Source organism: Ambystoma mexicanum, chromosome 13 (genome assembly GCF_040938575.1).
Source record: "Ambystoma mexicanum isolate Mex_15411 chromosome 13, UKY_AmexF1_1, whole genome shotgun sequence".
In the NCBI taxonomy this organism is placed as follows: Eukaryota; Metazoa; Chordata; class Amphibia; order Caudata; family Ambystomatidae; genus Ambystoma; species Ambystoma mexicanum.
The window spans coordinates 74783315-74803234 of NC_090938.1; the positions used below are offsets into that span (position 1 = coordinate 74783315).

Genomic DNA, 19920 nt, shown 5'->3' on the forward strand with positions numbered 1-19920 from the left:
TCACAAACATACAGTTGCTCTGAGATGCAGAACACAAGTTATGAAGTTTTCTATCTAAAGTGCAATTGGCTGAAAACAAAACAAGCCTAACCACATTGGTTAAGGTGCATTACTGCCAAATTACATTTAGTGGAAAACATAACCAGCATAACCATATTTGCTGACCTTTATTAGAGCTAAAGAACACACAGCAGCAAACAGAACATGCATGTCAGCATTTCCTTGCATTTGCACATGTGTATCTGTTCAAAAAGAATGTAAGCAATGTTTTAACTGAAAGAAACTAATATGGCATTAACCACCCGTTTCAAGGGCTGGAACAGGTGGTTACGGCCCGGGGACTGAGTTAAAGGACCAAGCGAAGCCAGGGCTTTTAACGAGGGCCTCAGGACGTTACCATCCGTTCCAGCCCTTGGAACCAGTGGTTAACGCCATTAGCACCCATGGGGCGAATTTAAAGTATTTTCGTTCCATGAACGGGTCACCTCGCAGTGTTGCGTTTCATGAAACTAAAAGACTGTTCAAAGATGGCCGCCATGGAAAGGGAAGGCAGAGCTCCATAATGACCCCTTCTTCCCTTTCCATGGTGGCCTCACTCATGAAGAAGACGGAGAGGAAGCAGCAGCCGAGTGCTGCACCTGCAATAAGGTAAGTGGGGAGGGGAGATTAGTTAAAAAGGGATCTGGGGGTGGGAGAAGATGGCAGTGGGGTAAGATGCCATCAGGCAGCTTGGAAGGCGACTCACATCGTGAGATTCAGCCCACGTGCCTAGCCTCCTGATTGCAGGCTCCCCCCAAGGGTGCTAATTGGCTCTACTAAACGTAGTTAGTAATTAACAAAGTTTTAGTATGAAAAAATATGAGGATCACACTTGATGCACCCAGATTCTTCCATTCACAAGCAAGGGTGTAGTCAAACATGATTCCAGGCTTCCAGGATAAAAATAGAATGTGGAAGTGATGTAATGTGTAGTCCGCTGCCAGAAGTCCATGGAATGCTTGTTTATATCAGACTGTTTTTAACTTGGAAGTTAATGATTTGCAAAAAAGTTATTTGCGCTGAAAGGGTGTTGGCAAGAATATTTCTCAGCACCTACTTCCTTGGTTCGACAGGTAAGTCAGTGGAATTTGTTCTTTTGTTGCAGCTGTTTGGGGAAGAGAAAAACGCAACCCCCCCATAGCTTTATTTTTTTTTTATTGTGTTGTAGTTCAAAGAACTGTTCACATAACAGAAACAAGACTAAGCAGTATCCATCATTCTTTAAAGGATATGTCTTCTGAAATAGCCACAAAACCTGGGGGCCTGCATAAAACACCTACACTTTGTGAGGTGTGCAACATTTTGCAGAAAACTTTGCAGAGTGTCCAATGGCAAAACCCACAGGTTTGCTGTGGAGGTCGAGATCACGGGCCCGCCGAGATCTCGCGAGATCATGCTCATGAGAAACGCGCATGCTCCCTTAGAGCGGCATTCGCAGAGCGAACTGGGAGACCAGCCAGACGCTACCCGGCTCTCCTCCTGCAATACACAAGTTACTCAATGTAAGTAAAGTCAATATCACTTTACTGCGCTTGGAAACAGTAGTTTCACCAAGAGAAGGTATTTAAACCGTTGGGAAATCTGAAACTTCCCTGTGTCACTGCACTGAAGGTGCTGTGTCACAATGTAAAGATGAAGCCTATGGCGTTTGTTTGACTCCAAAGTCAAAAGAACTATAGAGGCCAAATCACAGAAAAATACAAGTCCCTCTCTCTCCAGATTAGAACAAAAGTCCTAAGGTCCAGCAAAGAGTGCTGGGTGTCTCTGAGGTGGAGGGGAGTTGGCACATTTCTGAGAATTCTCCTTAACAGATATGAAAGATGCATACTTTCATATTTCAATGTTGCCAGTGCACCGAAATTACCTAAGGTTCATGATGGAGAACAAGCACTATCCGTGCAAGGTCCTTCCCTTCAGCATTGTCTCAGCGCCCAGGGTGTTTATTAAGGTACTGGCGGTAGTAGCTGCTCACATGCATAGGCAGTCCATTCCAGAATATCCTTACCTCGACAACTGGCTAATAACGTGATTCCTACAGAAATTGGCTATCAAATACCCAGAAGACAGTAGATCTCCTCTTCAGTCTGCGATTCTCAATCAACGAGAAAACGTCCAGCCTAGACCCCGCCAAGTCAAACAATATCTGGGCGCTCTAATTCAGACCAAAGACTGGCACGTCTTTCCCTCAAGAGAGGGTTCAAAACATGCTGTTCCAGATCCCTCACTATGTAGCCAATTGCGAGGTGACCGTACGCAAAGCCATGCGACTGTTAGGGATGATGGTCTCCTGCATTGATCTAGTCCCACACGCACATCTACGCATGCGCCCCATGCAAGAGTGGTGTCAGGCCAGCGGACAATGGGATGATCTAGTGGTTGTCTCAGCAGCCCTTGTTCTCTCTCTGCAGTGGTGGTCAAGGAAAAACCTCTTGCAAGGGAAAACCTTCACCAGCCCTGCAGTAGAAGCCACTCTCACCACAGTCACATCTAACTGGGTGGAAGGCTCACCTCCTTCATCAGACGGCACACAGTGTTTGGTCCCCAGCAGTAGCATCCAACCACATAAACCTGTTTGAACTGCTAGCAGTGTGTTAGGCAAAGTTTGTATGCAGTACCCTTTGGGACCACTACACACAACTAGGACTACAGGTGGAAGCAAAACCAACCTTTGGTATAAAGTTTTGTGGTAGCGTCGCTGAGCAGCCAGGCTCATCTCAAGAGGGGATTGTGAGCAGTACGGATGTTACAGAGGTCTATAATTACAAGTATTCAAAAAAACTTGCACTCAAGGTTTACTGGTAAAACACTTTTCTGATGTTTGTTAATTTGCTTATAATCACATGCTGTGCATATGGTCCGACATCTAGTGGTAACCGCGGAGTATTGCATCTTGTTTTTTTCGAGAAATTAAAGGGGATGTCGACATGGGCGTGCCTGTAACACTATCCCTACGTGACGTGTAGTGTACCCAAGATCCCTCATGCATCGAGGTCCCTCAGATAGTTTTTTTCCACCCAGCATACTGGCCGCCGTGATGTGGAGTTTGTCAAAGACTTTGCTAATAGTCCAATCGACCTTTGGTCGAATAATTATATAAAATAATCAGATTACACTCTCCATCCCTTATTTCTAACCATTCAGGCAGCAGGTGAGACTCGGATCCCCCATGGCATAGCCCCAGGCCCTCTGAATGGGAAAAACAGCCAACCTGTGCCATGCACGCCCCTCGTGGTCTCCCTTCTCCCGTTCCTGCTTCCCACTGGTGCCTCCCACATAGCCGGCCCCGGACCATGATTGGCTGCTTCTGGATGTTTGAAAACATCGAGGGCCTAACCCTCTGCATCCGGAGCCCACTGCCGCATTTCTAACCATCCAGGCAGGAGGTGAGGCTCGGATCACCCATGGCATAGCCCCAGGCCCTCTGAATGGGAAAAACAGCCCAACTTGTGCCGTGCGCGCTCCCCGTGGTCTCCCTTCTCCCCTTCCTGCTTCCCACTGGTGACTCCCACATAGCCGGCCCCGGGCCATGATTGGCTGCTTTACAGTATGGAGTCTGCTTTACAGACCAGGCACCATTCATCCAATACCCCACCCCTGCCTCCCACCAGCATAGGCACTAGCCAACCGGACGCTTAAAATCCTTAGCGGTAGGGCAGCCAAACTGCCCGACAACACCTGCGGCTAAGGGCCCGAGGCAAAGGGCGAATCCTACATTGGCGGCTCCGAGACGTGTCCGCAGGGGAAGCAAAGGAAGCCAACAGACACCAACAAAACTGTAAGTGTGGCATGGGTGGGGTGTAGAGCAATTACTCTACTCCAGAAAGCCCCTGCCACTCTACCTTACATCTCCATAATGTAGACTGCCATAGTCTTACAACATGTATACTTAGAGAGATTAGTGACCACCAGCCCAAATCCACTCTTGGCAGGAATGTAAATGTTGCATTGCATCATGCACCAACATACTAGCCAATAGTAACTAGTGCTACACCTATAGCGAATGGTCAAGAATACCCTGCGTCACATCTAGATATATGAATGTTAGCATGTGCCACACTTAGATGGAATTCTGAGCCTTAGCCTACGTCACATCGAGACAGGATTATGAATGTTAGCATGTGCCACACTTAGATGGAATTCTGAGCCTTAAGCTTGCGTCACATCTAGACAGGACTATGAATGTTAGCATGTGCCGCACTTAGATGGAATTCTGAGCCTAAGCTTGCGTCACATCTAGACAGGACTATGAATGTTAGCATGTGCCACACTTAGATGGAATTCTGAGCCTTAAGCTTGCGTCACATCTAGACAGGACTATGAATGTCAGCATGTGCCACACTTAGATGGAATTCTGAGCCTTAAGCTTGCGTCACATCTAGGCAGGACTATGAATGTTAGCATGTGCCGCACTTAGATGGAATCTTTAGCCTGAAGGTGCGTCACATCTAGATGGAAATGTGAATGTTAGAACACTAAAATGAAACTGTGAACGATGACAAGTGCAACACTAGAAGGGAATTGTGCTCACTAGCCTGCCTCACATCTAGACAGAATATTGGAAATTAGCTAGTGCCACACTCCGATGTAATAGTAAATGATAGCAGGCATCACCCCTAGACATAATTGCAAGGACAGCAATGCCAACTAACCAATCCACTAATAATTTCATCCCTCTGCATACACCTCTCAAACTCTAACCAAACACAACCACAAGCCTAAACCGCAGCAAACCACACAAACTTCACTACACTGCAACAACAAAACAAATTGCACATAGACTTGCACAACAGTACACGACGACTATCGACCGTATAACACCCCAAGCCCAGACAACAGACCCACCGGGCTGAGGATGCCAAAAGCACATCACTGCTATCTAGCACTTTTCCAGCTCATTCCCACTAACTCACCCCCCCCCTCCCTCTTTCAGAGCCGCCAGAGTGCCAGGGGACCACTCCGGTGGTGATAGTGTGCGGTACAAATATCCTTTAACATTTACATTAACATTAACATGTGTGTATAAATACTCACCAGCCTGTGACTATTGCAGTGAGCATAAGTGAAGTGGTGGCTCAGGAGACTTACTTAGCTCCTGTTAACTTATGTTAATCAGTCCACCCGCATCAGGCTTATGCAATAAATTCCTTATAATACAATCTGGTGCCCAGTCATACTTACGCCACATTTGCCCACCTCTATACAGCAGAAATATCTTTGGGGTTGGCTGGAGTTGATTGGGGGCACCTTGCGGGCAGCTAGTATGCACCATGGTGCCCAATCGAACAGCACTTGCTCATTATTGAGAGGTTTCAAAATAAAATGTAATTGAAAAATAATGATCTTTCAGAAGTCTAATTTTTATTAAGTTTCTTTCCTGAAGATGTTTGTTTGGTAAAATAATGTCTGTGTCACTTTCACTCACTGATCCTTCGCTGTAGCCTTGACTTGCCTATTTTTGAATTAGTCTGCTTTCTCTCCAACCCGTTTTATTTATTTATTTAAATTGTTAATAACGCGCCAGCTCACCCAAGGGCCTCAGGGTGCCAAAGGGCCAAAGGTCCTGTTGTCCCGCCATTTCCAATCCTCTGCCGACACTCACATCTGGAGTAACTGGAGGGATAGCCCAAAATAGATACAGGACTTAGGGCTGTGATTAGATATATAATGAAAGGGGGGATGTCCTGGCTATAGTAGTAAAAAAATTGCAACTTATTTAAATGCAAATTACATCTACTGTGTATTAACCATCCATGGATGGCGCTATTTTTTGCCTATTCATGGATAGGTGTACATCAAAAAACACAATATGCACTTTCTTTTTGGTGAAGATAGGTACAGTTTTTACCTATTAACTCTTTTATACTCTTTTTACATATTCATGGAGTAACACAACTATTTCAATCTGTGCAGAAGTGCAATTATTATACACAGCAATAAACGTGGACAAGGGGTACAAAAACTATATTACAAGCATAAACCAAGTTAAACAAATTGATACAGGGATATACTTCACTGTAAAAACGGAAAGAACAGAGAAACACATACATGAAAATTCTTCTAGTACATGTTGAGGTCCTAGTTGTACATCGTGGGTTTTTAACAAGTTTTACCAACCAGATAGAGCTTAAATGTTGTCATTACTTTAAGTGGAAGACCTTGGGTAGGTCTGTCATAGCCAGGCTAAAGGGTGACCAAATGGTAGGCCACCCAGGGTGCCAAAGGGCCTGTTTCCCACCATTTCCAATCCTCTGCCGACACTCACCTCTGGGCCCGCTCTCTACCAACATTCCCGCCTCCTTGCTCTGTCACAACCTTTTAACTCAACGGCCTGCTGCTTCGTGCTCCTATCAAAGTTGAACAAGGCATTTTGTTTACTGTGGGGGGCGGGGGGTTTAGGGCACAATTTCTAGCAAATATGCCTAATTGTATGTATTATACCTACGATTACTATAGAGCAGCAAGCCATATGCTATGCATGAGGCTTTTGGCTTTGCCCGGCACCCGTCGCAGCGGCCATCACATACATGCACGCATGCACGGGCAGGTGACTAGTGATGTCACTGCTCGTTATTATATAGGGACCCGCCCCCTCACTCGAGCGGGAACTTTCTGGCACGTGTCACTGACTGTACAGACCTGCATGTGCTTCCGTCCCGCCTCTTAAGGTAGGGTAGGAGAACACGCCATCATGCATGACGAAGCACCCCTTCAAAGGACAGATTTCCTGTGAATGTCTTACTCTGGATAATGGAGACACAATGACATGCTTCTGAGGCCTGTTGTAACATTCTGTGTCATGGGTCCAGAAGAAGTGCTACAGCTTGGGAGTACTGAACACACACTACGACGTTGACCAATAGAGATTGAGCCAGAGTGTTTACTGAGAGAGGATTCCAGCAAAGCATCCAGGAGCACTCAGTTCACATTGATGGCTGAGGGGAAACGCCCCAACATTCCCTGTATCACTTCATTGTAAAGGAGACACGTGCAGATTGTGGAAATTGAGTCAAGGTCTGGTTGACGTGCACCAGTCATGACGCCAGGTTCCGGCGTCCTATGCCGCGTGCTACTCTAACCTGGCGTGGTCGGGAAGTCTCAGCAGAGAAACCAAACGAGTGCTTTCTTTAGCTTTCCAGCCGCAGTCTGGTGCATTCATGATAACGGGGACTATAGAGAGAGGACTTCAATTTCGAAAGAAACTGTTTTTCTCTTTGCAGTGGAGAGCGATGGCCAGAACTTTCAGTGCAGGCAGGGAGTGGGTCTCTCTCTCTCTCTCTCCCTTTCTCTCTCTCTCTCTCTCTCTCTCTCTCTCTCTCTCTCTCTCTCTCTCTCACTCTCTCTCTCTTTCTCTCTCTTTCTCTCTCTTCCCCCCACCCCCTATAAATTCAAATATACATGCACGGGATAAAACTGCCTTTAGCTTCCCAAACTGTGATGGAGACATTTTAACTCAGTCGTTATTTTTTATCTAAATGTTGGATTCCTCTTCCATGAGACACTGGTTAAAGAATTTAAAGAGAACCAGACCCCACACCAGCAAGGCCTATGTCGATTCATGTTATCTTGGCTGAGGTTTTATGGAAAGACTGGATTTAACAGAGAAGCGAACAGCTTTTTGAACTGTGGACTACTGCTGGCATTTATTTCCACGGAACTTCAGCTGTTTATTGTTGGGCTCTGAGACAGCACTGCAAACTTTTTGCTCTTGCTGTTTTCCGGAGGCGGACCCTTACGCGATCACGTGACTGGTGTCACGTGACTTCATAAGAAGTATGAACTGAGCACACAGCCACCCTTGCAGCGTTAAGCCCTTGGCTGTGACCTGTGCCTGTTCAGTGAGTACTCCAGACTGGGGGCTACCCTGCACCAACACTTGCCCTAACTTCTGTATGCCACAAGGGTAAGGGGGAAGAGTCAGACTCTGGCAGCTCCTTAACTTGTCGGGCGTTCCTTACCCTGTGACTGGGTGTTTCCCCAAGATTTTCGCTGAACTACGAGACTCTCTACTTTGTTTATAAGTTTTCTATTCTACTTCTTAAGGAACATACTCTGGGATACATCCCTCCCTATTTTCCCCCCGATTCTATGACAGGGTCCTTATTTGTTTTTACCTCATTTTAATGTGTATTTGCGGTAGTTTTGAAATGTCTTTCCTTTTTTCTTCTACCTAATCAATTCAGTGCATTTTTTAAAAATATAGTGTTATTGTTATAAAGGATTGGGAACCCCTTTTAATCTGTGCTTTTCCAGATTAAGATATAGATACTAACCAACTGGTCCTGAAGTTCTAGCTCCTAACCACTCATAGAGCTATTTGTATTTTACTATACTGTTATTATTTCTGTTTTTGGCCACTTACTTCTGTAGGCTCAATCCCTGTCTGGATGACACGTAAGGGACTCAGGAGCCAGCCAGTTATGGAGGCTTCTTTTGACTCTACACAACCTGCTGTGGGAGCTCTCTCTTCTGTTCTGAAAGATTCTACCCCTCTTGGGATCCCCCTCCCTAATTCTCTGGGTAAGCCACCACACACTCCAGTAGATAGTTCACTGGATTCCTTTACCCCCAAAAGCATGGCCCATGCTCAAATCCATTCACAAGATAGGGCTGAAATATTTAATATGATGGGTGTTATCCCACATACTCCAGCTAATAATAGCTGCATTTTAAGTGGAAAACAAGACATTTCCATTGATGCTCAGGAAGAACACTTAGCAGCCAGTATAACCCTCAATTTGGAGGAAGGGGGTAGCTTAGTAGGGGTAAGGGCAGCTTTTGTTTACCCGAACAATAATATGGTAAATGCTTCCCATCCAACCCCCGTCCCCCCACAAACAAAGCTGCTTCTCTCTGCCGCCACGTTAGATGACTCTGGTGCAAATTCTACATAACTTCCTCCTGCCCCCAAGGAGATTATTGCTCCTCAACTTCCCCTATTAGAGGGCAGCAGGAACCATAGTATCTCCCCCTCTAATCTTTCACAGGACATGTCTTCCTCTGATGGTTTAGTTAAACATACATCCTCTATTCATGTTAATCTCTCCGCTTTACCTGCCAGTAGTGCTGTCACTCCCACAGTGAAACCTATAGTCTTTAAAACCCCACTTACTAAACCAATGACCTATACTCTACTAGACGCAAAAGAGGCTACTATTTCCATAAAAGTGACTATTAATCCCCCAGTGGGAAAAGTCCCAGAGGGGTTATCTGCCAATTTTGTTGGTTCTATGCCTCAGGTGTCGGCATGTGGAAGCACAATACTAGAAATGGCTAAAGCATTCAAGGGAGGCAATGTTGCCTCTTCTCTAGATTCTAATTCTCATCTTATTCTGGAGAAGTCCTCTGACTTTATTGACCTTACGAAAGAAACAGTAAATGTAAAGGGCTCGGCTCATATAGGTAATAAGAAACCTTATCAACAAATAAAGAAAACTAAAAACCAGAAAAACATGAAAATAATAAATTCATTTACCAATAATGTTTTTACAAATTTGGTCCTGCCAAGTGCCCCTCTGTGTGCGACAAATGTTACCCTTTCTAAGGGGGCTAACATTCCCGTGGATTTAACAGTACCTTTGACTGCTATTCCAACTGTGGCCCCCGCCTCTGCCGGACCAATTTTAATACCTATTACTTCCACTACATCCAGTCAGACTGAATCACTGCCAGATAGTTCTGTGCCAAAGGACAGTATCCCCCCTGTGGTGGTGGAGAATGCTGTGCGGCCAGAGGAAATGCATGTTACCTGTCCTCCAAAAATACTATCAATCTCCCAGTAGCCTACAAATAATATTGCTCCTGTCATTGGAAACGCTCAAACTTCCTCTAAGTTGATGTCATCTTTCCCGGACATAGAACCTCCAACTTCCCCGGAGAACCTTCCACTCTGCTCTAATCCTACCCACTCTGTACCCATTACTACTCCAATATCTGCAAATCTGGTTAACCTCGACAAGGCGAAACTATTATTTCAGGAGTTCTTTAGCACAAAACCACTTATTGGGGTGGACGCTATCCCTACTCCAGGTCCATCTCTGGACAGGGCCCCTTTAATTAGCTCTGCTCTATAGATGCTCATCCAACCTTGAAACCTGTATGGTTCTCTGCCCAATGCAGAATCTCTCATGGGGGGGCGTGCTTTGGGTTTTAGACCAGTGGCAGATTTCTATGTACCTAATTCTCTTAACTCTGTTCGCTCAAAGCCACCAAATGGGGGCTCTCTCAATGGTTCTGAAGAATCTCCTGTTGGGCCTCATACCTCCCAATATAGGACCTTTTCTAATGGCCAGGAAAGATTTCCTGCTGGACCTCATGTATCCCAAAATATGACTATATTAAAGGGTGCAAGGGGTACTGATTTGGAAGATGATTCCTTAAGCCAATTTACCAAACATATAGCCGACTCACTAACTCAACCTTTGGAGGCTAAAGACTCTCCGGAGACTCTGCAACCTACAAGCCTCTGGGGACACGATATGTGAAGGGCGAAAGCACGAAGGTGTCGTAGACTACGTGGCGCATCATCACATCTGGCCGGCACCACTTCTAGCTTAAGACATCCATAACTTCAGTATTTGCGGCTTAGACTGACCCCCTGTTTAGGTGTTTACATTTTATTGGCTATGCCACTGTTTGAGAAGGAGGAGAAGGATGTCTGCTAGCTTGAAAGGAAAGAAGGGATTGATGTCTGACCTGGGGCTGGTCAGTTAACTTCCCTACAAAGGCGAGCAAGCACTTCTGCTCCTGGTTCATGCCCTGTCATTTCACACCTGGCTGTCGACAATGCCATCCCTGCTGGGGTCGCTACACCACCCATTACCCCCCCACACCTAAAGGCAATCATGCACGCCGCAGCACGCTTAATCCCAAAACCAAAAAATAGGACCCTAGCTATATAATTGTACGACAATTCAATTGGTTGCTTATTTCAACCAGAATAGGGCTCAAGGCAACGTGCATCACGCATACGGCCATAAACACACAGACGCCAGCCTACCAGCCGCGAAACTCATCAATTCTCAAGGATTGTATCCATCAAGGAACCAGAATATCATGCTAGCCCAAACAGAGAAACGAGGAAAAAGACATTTGGCCTCATTACAGGTCCGGGGGTCCGTGAAGTGAGGCGCCGGAAAATGTAATTCCCCACTCCCATTTAAGTACCATAGGACTCAATGGGAATGGGGACCACGGAAACACCGGCACCGTTAATATCGTTGCCGGTGCTTCCCTGAAACTCTGTGGGCGGCACCCGCCATGTCTGACCCTAGAGAGTGGGCCGGCACCCGCCCGCAGACTCGTAGTGTGCCTGTCTGGTAACAACGGTGCCGGTAGGCTTACCAGCACTGTTGTTACCGGACCGGCACACTCGTAATGAGGCCCATTGTGTTATGCCCCAGCTAACTGCAACAACATCCCACTCCAAAAACTCCTTCGATTCAGGAAAGGTTTAAGACTTTGTTCTTCAAGGAATTCCAAGGAAACACACCAAATAACCCGCAGGAACTTCCGAAGAACCATCCGTCGGCCTACAGCTACAAGCCCCAATGGCTACCATCTTTCCTTGGAAGTATAACCTTTTATAAGCATTTTTCTGTCATTGTACAGCATTCCCTTCCTCCCAGGTGGGTCCACATTTTACAGAATCACAAACTACATAAAGAGGGATTTAAACTCATTGTGCTGAAGGACAGAGGGCCTTCACATGAACCTCCAGGCCTTCACATGAACCTCCAGACCTTTTGCAGGAACCTCCATCCCTTCACAGGAACCTCCAGGCCTTTGCAGGACCCTCCAGTCCTTTACAGGAACCTCCAGGCCTTTGCAGGAACCTCCAGGACTTTGCAGGACCCTCCAGTCCTTTACAGGAACCTCCAGTCCTTTACAGGAACCTCCAGTCCTTTAGAGGAACCTCCAGTCCTTTGCAGGAACGGCCAGGCCTTCGCAGGAACCTCCAGGCCTTCGCAGGAACCTCCAGGCCTTTTCCGGAACCTCCAGGCCTTTGCCGGAACCTCCGGGCCTTTGCCGGAACCCTCCAGGCCTTTGCCAGAACCTCCAGGCCTTTGCCGGAACCTCCAGGCCTTTGCCAAAACTTCCAGGCCTTTGCCAAAACTTCCAGGCCTTTGCCGGAACCTCCAGGCCTTTGCCGGAAACTCCATGCCTTTGCCGGAACCTCCAGGCCTTTTCCGGAACCTCCAGGCCTTCGCAGGAACCTTCAGGCCTTCACAGGAACCTCCAGGCCTTCGCAGGAACCTCCAGGCCTTCGCAGGAACCTCCAGGCCTTCGCAGGAACCTCCAGGCCTTTGCAGGAACCTCCAGGCCTTTGCAGGAACCTCCAAGCCTTCGCAGGAAGCAGGAACCTCCAGGCCTTTACAGGAACCTCCAGGCCTTTGCAGGACCCTCCAGTCCTTTGCAGGAACCTCCAGGCCTTTGCAGGAATCTCCAGGCCTTCGCAGGAACCTCCAGGCCTTCGCAGGAAGCAGGAACCTCCAGGCCTTCGCAGGAAGCAGGAACCTCCAGGCCTTTGCAGGAACCTCCAGGCCTTTGCAGGAATCTCCAGGCCTTTGCAGGAAGCAGGAACCTCCAGGCCTTTGGAGGAACCTCCATGCCTTTGCCGGAACCTCCATGCCTTTGCCGGAACCTCCAGGCCTTTTCCGGAACCTCCAGGCCTTCGCAGGAACCTCCAGGCCTTCACAGGAACCTCCAGGCCTTCACAGGAACCTCCAGGCCTTTGCAGGAACCTCCAGGCCTTTGCAGGAACCTTCAGGCCTTTGCAGGAACCTCCAGGCCTTTGCAGGAACCTCCAGGCCTTTGCAGGAACCTTCAGGCCTTTGCAGGAAGCAGGAACCTCCAGGCCTTTGCAGGAACCTCCAGGCCTTTGCAGGAATCAGGAACCTCCAGGCCTTTTCAGGAACCTCCAGGCCTTTGCAGGAAGCAGGAACCTCCAGGCCTTTGCAGGAACCTTCAGGCATTTGCAGGAACCTCCAGGCATTTGCAGGAACCTCCAGGCCTTTGCAGGAACCTCCAGGCCTTTGCAGGAATCTCCAGGCCTTCACAGGAACCTCCAGGCCTTCACAGGAACCTCCAGGCCTTCACAGAAACCACCAGGCCTTCAAAGGAACCTCCAGGCCTTCGCAGGAACCTCCAGGCCTTCGCAATAACCTCCAGGCCTTCTCAGGAACCTCCATTCATTTGCAGGGTTCCAGGTCTGATTTTAAATTGGGAGTATTTTATTTTCTATTTCTGAACTTGGGAGTGAAATTCTTTTCAGGGAGTAAAATAAGTCACCCCTTTTCATCTCTAATTCAGTAATTCTGACCTCATGATCATTTCTGGAAAGGCTTCCTAAAAGACCAGATAGTTGACGTTACAGTAGACACGAGGAAGCAGTACTTCTTTAAGGGAAGTCTGCCTTCCTGATAAGGAACAGCTAAGAGAGATCCTGCAAGTAAGCCATATGCAATAGAATTGATTCCAACAAGAGGATATTGTATCAAGACAACATGAAAGTGTGATCTTCTGCAATCCATTTTTGTGTTGTCTTTTGGGGGATGTCCAGTTTTGCCAAAGACTAAATTGAAGTGATTCTGCGACAGTGGTGCTCAGCACGGTACAAAAGTGCAGTAACATGTTTAACTTTCTTGGTTTTCCATTCTAGGCCGAGCCTAGCACCGCTCTCCACTGGATCCACTTTATACCAGAGCGGCAGAGACTGATAAGGTAGCTGATCATCTAGTTCCAGGATCTCCGTCAACCGTTGGCCTTGACGCGTGAGACGCGCGGGTCCAATGCTCAGAAACAGAGCAGAGTCTGTGGTCAGCGACGTCTCTGGATTCATCCATTTTAACGGCATCTTGTGCACGCAACAAACAGAGTCTTCATTGAGGAGAAGCCAACAGACCGTCTATTTATAGGGGGGAGACTTTCCTTGACCATAAGCGCTCGCTGTGCACATCACATTCTCAGAAGACGCTGAAAGCCGTCCCATTGTAAGGTCTCATTCCGCCTTCTTGGAATCGCTTGAGCCCAAGAAGGCCGAAGTTCACCAGATGGAGTGGAGGAAACCCATTCATTAACACATAGCTCATCCAACCACAGTGATGCCCTTTTTAGACAAGATTTTTGGTTTCTAAATGCTGGGCTCGCGAGGGGCCCTGATTGAATCTGATGACCCAGACTCTCCTTGTTGCACCTCGATGTGAATCAGCACCAAGAACATTCATGCCCCCCCTGTGATGCCCCCCCCTGTGATGCCAATCCGTTCCTTTTTCTGACAGATGAGATTCCACTCCTTGGAGCTTCAGTTTGTAGAAATGTCCGACAAAGCGTTCTCCGGTGGATAGTTCACGGGCAACGTGCTCACCTGGGAAGCAATAGGACATGGAACAACACAGGTTCGATCCCCGGGTCCGCGCTTAGAAATCTCTGGGTATTAAGCGCGTTATAAATAACCTATCATTGATTATTCCATGTGGTAATTTATATTATTAGTTTGCTTCATGTTTTTATGTGGAATACAGCAAGGGGTGGTTAGCATTATCCAACATAATTGCCCTGCCTTAAGCACTGTGATATGTTTTCTCATAATATGTCATGTTATGATTATTAATTGAAACGTACTGTGAGGACTATAGAACCTTCTGTCATACAGCAAAACTATTATTTCATGTCCCAAGAACAAATGTGTACAGTTTTAGTAATGAGTATTCCCCAGTCATGTGAGCAGCCAGCATCATGACTGCTAGATTTTCGGAATGTGTGTTCAGTGCCAAATAGGAGTGATTATGTGGCATTTAACCATTCGATAGCGCTAATCTCAGAGGGTGAATCCTTTTCATGACATGGACATGGCTCAACAGATGACACATGCTTGTAGGTGTAGCAATAACTAAATGTGGAAATATGCACATAAGGGGGGTAAAAGAAAGAGGATAAGGGTGGAATTTTGAGGAAGGGGCTTCACTCTCTCCTTGCCTTTTCCCTACGTTTTCTGTAACCAGTGAAGCAAAAATAAATCTATCACTTTTTCTTCCACCTCTTGTCGGGTCCAATCAACCCCTTTTTCTAGAGTTAAAGTGGAATATTATCCAACTCAAGTTGCAACGAAAAAAAAAAGATGGCTTCTGCATAATGAGGAAAATACCAACATAAGTTCAAAGGTCTGTCTGCGTTTGTGAGGGTTGAAGGGACCTCCAGTCTTAAGAACATCTCTCAGGGTTCACCATCGGCATGTCCTTCTTGCCAGCGGGATATCACCATCGGCATGTCCTTCTTGCCAGCGGGATATCACCATCGGCATGTCCTTCTTTCCAGCGGGATATCACCATCGGCATGTCCTTCTTTCCAGCGGGATATCACCATCGGCATGTCCTTCTTACCAGCGGGATATCTCTTAGGGTTCAACTTCGGCATGTCCTTCTAGCCAGTGGGACATCTCTCAGGGGTCACCTTCGGCATGTCCTTCTTGCCAGCGGGATATCTCTCGGGGTTCACCTTTGGCATGTCCTTCTTGCCAGCGGGATATCTCTCAGGGTTCAACTTCGGCATGTCCTTCTTGCCAGCTGGATATCTCTCTGGGTTCAACTTCGGCATGTCCTTCTTGCCAGCGGGATATCTCTCTGGGTTCACCTTTGGCATGTCCTTCTTGCCAGCGGGACATCTCTCAGGGTTCACCTTCGGTGTGTCCTTCTTGCCAGCGGGATATCTCTCGGGGTTCACCTTTGGCATGTCCTTCTAGCTAGCGGGATATCTCTCAGGGGTCACCTTCGGCATGTCCTTCTTGCCAGCGGGATATCTCTCGGGGTTCACCTTTGGCATGTCCTTCTTGCCAGCGGGATATCTCTCAGGGTTCAACTTCGGCATGTCCTTCTTGCCAGCGGGATATCTCTCTGGGTTCAACTTTGGCATGTCCTTCTTGCCAGCGGGATATCTCTCTGGGTTCACCTTTGGCATGTCCTTCTTGCCAGCGGGACATCTCTCAGGGTTCACCTTCGGCGTGTCCTTCTTGCCAGCGGGATATCTCTCGGGGTTCACCTTCGGCATGTCCTTCTAGCCAGCGGGATATCTCTCAGGAGTCACCTTCGGCATGTCCTTCTTGCCAGCGGGATATCTCTCTGGGTTCACCTTCGGCAAGTCCTTCTTGCCAGCGGGATATCTCTTAGGGTTCAACTTCGGCATGTCCTTCTTGCCAGCGGGATATCTCTCAGGGTTCAACTTCGGCATGTCCTTCTTGCCAGCGGAATATCTCTCTGGGTTCACCTTTGGCATGTCCTTCTTGTCAGCGGGACATCTCTCAGTTTTCACCTTTGGTGTGTCTTTCTTGCCAGCGGGATATCTCTCAGGGTTCACATTCGGTGTGTCCTTCTTGCCAGTGGGATAACTCTCAGGGGTCACCTTTGGCATGTCCTTCTTGCCAGCGGCACATCACTCAGGGTTCACCTTCGGTGTGTCCTACTTGCCAGCGAGACATCTCTCACGGTTCACCTTCGGTGTGTCCTTCTTGCCAGCGGGACATCTCTCAGGGGTCACCTTCGGCATGTCCTTCTTGCCAGCGGTATATCTCTCAGGGGTCACCTTCGGCATGTCCTTCTTGCCAGTGGGACATCTCTCAGGGTTCAGGGTGCACCATATCCGCAGGATATGACCAGCTCCCATTCTGCTTCTCACCTCCTAGTTAATGCTGAACCTCCACCTCCTGGCTCAGATGCAGTATGAGTTTCAACTTTTCTCCCAGTTGGAGCCAACGGGGGGCGCTTCCAGAGTCTCCACAAGCACAATATTGATGACTCTCCCACTTACCAGTCCTAGGGTGCTGGACTCTCCTCTCACTCCAGCCTCTCTACTCCTGGCATTCTCCTGCAGGGACGTCATTTCACCAAAATGCAAGGGGCAGCGGAAGTGACATCAGATGACCCTTGACCTCTAATGACCCCACAGGAAGTGATGTAATTTGACCACACCCTGAAGTGGCATCACGGGAAACGATAGAACACGACCTTTCACCCCCTGACAAAACAGGAAGTGGCATCACATAGCATTGTTCTTAGTACACTTTGAAAAATATGATTACGATATCACTGTAATGTGATCTACATTTCATACAAGAATGGATCACCATATTTATCGTTAACATGGGCCTATACACACTGGTATTACCAAATTACTGTGAAAGCAAGCAGACATCCAAGGCCAAATGATAATGGTGTTTTATTATATAGCACTTACACTTAAGCACTTTATATAGAAAAAATATACATAAATATCACCCAACCTGTATTGGTACTCATTTATCGACCTAAGAAGGATGACAGGCTGAGGTGGCCTTGCCGGGATTCGAACCTGCAACCTGCAGATCACACACACATTGCAGCAGCAAGCCTCAACCCACTGAGCTTTTTTACCGACTATAGCTATCTTACTGGCTATAGTAAAATGAGCAATTACATGTCTAAATGTTCTCAAAGTCAGGAAGCAAATTACACTCTATAGTGGATACCATTAAACTGGTAACTGAGATTTAACAGCAGGCCAGCTCATCTGCAGGTCTGTTACAAAGTTGGCCACATGTCATGCCAGCATCGATCTACTTTTCAGGCTCCAGAGGTTGGAAAAATACATGCCATTGGGAGGGTTCATAACACTATATTAAAGAACTTTTAGATTAGCATGGAATATGCAGCACACTCACGCGGCATCCCGTACTCTGGGCACTTGTTACCTGATACATGCATACAAACATCCTGAACAACATGCCAGGGAGATGGAAAGATAGACACATTACAACAAAGCATTAATTGTGGTCAAACATTTCGACACTGTACACGAGCTTTTAGGCACAAGGATTTTGTCAAGTGACCGAGGACACCGAGGTGGAATGTCTTGTGGTGATTGTAACAGAGACAACAGCAGAAAAAAACATGCTATAACTGCAACTTGCAAAAGCAAAATGCATAGTACGAAGTGGATGCTTATTCTACTCTAAATTCTTTTTGGAAGTTTGTGTCTGAATTGTGAATTTGAGGAGTTTAAGAACAGACCTAATCATTGGCTCACCCCCTGAACATTTCCTGAAATAAACCTTTAATGAGTCTAGCAATCGTTGTATAGAATGCCAGAAGGACAAATTATTTGTTATTCCTATTCTTTCTTTTTGAGGGTCACTGCTCAAAGTGTTACACTTGTGGAACCCTGTGTTTGTTTTAAGAGGCCTGAACAAGAAATCCAGCCACTTCAGAAACAAAGAGCCACATGACGCTGGCCACAGCACATGAGCTTCCAGGTGTAAAAAGAAAAAAAAAGAAATGTTTTTTTGTAATTTATTTTTTAGGGATAGCAAGGAAGACCACAGGGGTCACAACTACCCCTGGTTACCCCAAATGACATCCCTGTTCTCCTGTTCTCCTCTTTGTTTCCTACAGCCGGTCCCGATTCCTGCTCTCGATGAAATTGCATACAAGTAGTTAAGGTAAGCTGGTGGCCAACATCTGTAAGGCTGGCTTATTACCCCAGTGATGGTAGTCTGTTATTTACCTTAACAGCATCTTACATGCCTATTTGACAGATTAGCAGGGCACAGCCTTATATTCCAGAGTGAGAATGTTCACTCTATCCCAGCGTTGCCACCAGGAAGATGTGGTTATCCACATTAGTGGTCTAACATCCACACCGTAATACAACTCTTGTGGCATTCGTATTTTCTCAATGCGATAGTAGTTTGGTCCAACTATTAGCAAGCTATGTTTTCAGGTCTCCTTCTAGGTCATGTGAGATGAACACTGCTTATGGAATAACAACATGGACACATTAAATGTTACTGTGTTCTATGACTGTTATGTGTTATTTGGCATTTATATAGTGCTCTATATATCATTGGCACGACCTCAAAGCGCTGGTAGGTTGAACAACTTCGGGGACCGTGGTCCAGGTCAGTTGAGAGAGTAAGGTGGCATAGGGTGCATGGGTGCCCCGATTATGTGTGCAGCTGAAGCGAGTGCTCGATGGTAGCTGCTTCCTAGCATTAGGTGTGGTGGTATTTGATATCAGTAGGATGTGTGTCGTCAGAGCGATGGTTCTGGCTGCATTAGGCCTGCTTAGAACGCTTATGTGAACAGCTAGTCCGAATTGGAGGGGGTATAGCTGCGTTTTATCAGAGAGTTGAGGTGTTCATGAGGTAATGTTCGTACACTGAGTCAAGGTTAATGGTTGTAGATGGACTTACATATCAGTGACTAAGGCACTATTTGAATTTGACAGATTATAAATACTCCAATGTCTCTTTTTTTTTTACTTAGCACGACAAATTGTATTGACCTGAAGAAGAGTTGTTTAAGGACAACACACAATGAACATACCGTCCGGGTGGAGTTCTCTTCTGAAATACAGTGTGTCTACACTCAAAAGCAGTTTGTCAGCTTTAAAGAAACACAGAATGTATTTTTTTCTATACTTTAATTTGATGTAATTCGTTTACTTTGCACATTTATTTGTACTACAAATCCTTTTCTTGATTGTAAACCTTTTTTGATGGTATTCTTAAACAAAATGTATTAATCACCTTTCCATTGATTTGTCCTAATAAATAAATGTAATAATTCTTTGTACACTTTTTCATGTTTTAGAATTCTTATGGGGTGAGTCCCTTTAGAGTGACTGGGCATTTCTTCTTTCAGCGAATAACCTTGTTTTGTGCTTTCTCCTGTTCGTCCCCATGACCGTGTGACATGCGAGGTGCTCCTCGCACCTTTGGATTGATCCCATAGGTTGGGGTCTCACCCCCACGCCCTGATTGGGCAGGATGTAAACATCCCAGAAACCTCCTGTGCATCCTGTCCTCCTCGTGATCGACTTCAGCTCCAAATCCATCCTTGCTCTTACGGTAGCTTT

The 19920-nt window shown here is 46.6% G+C and overlaps 1 long non-coding RNA gene across 1 annotated transcript; it reads left to right on the top strand.

Moving 5' to 3' along the window:
* Positions 1 to 591: 591 nt before the first annotated feature.
* LOC138520087 (uncharacterized) lies at positions 592 to 19593 on the top strand. Its single transcript, XR_011282781.1, has 3 exons — positions 592 to 648; positions 18365 to 18502; positions 19329 to 19593. It is a non-coding gene; the product is annotated as an uncharacterized lncRNA (long non-coding RNA).
* The last annotated feature ends 327 nt before the right edge of the window (positions 19594 to 19920 follow it).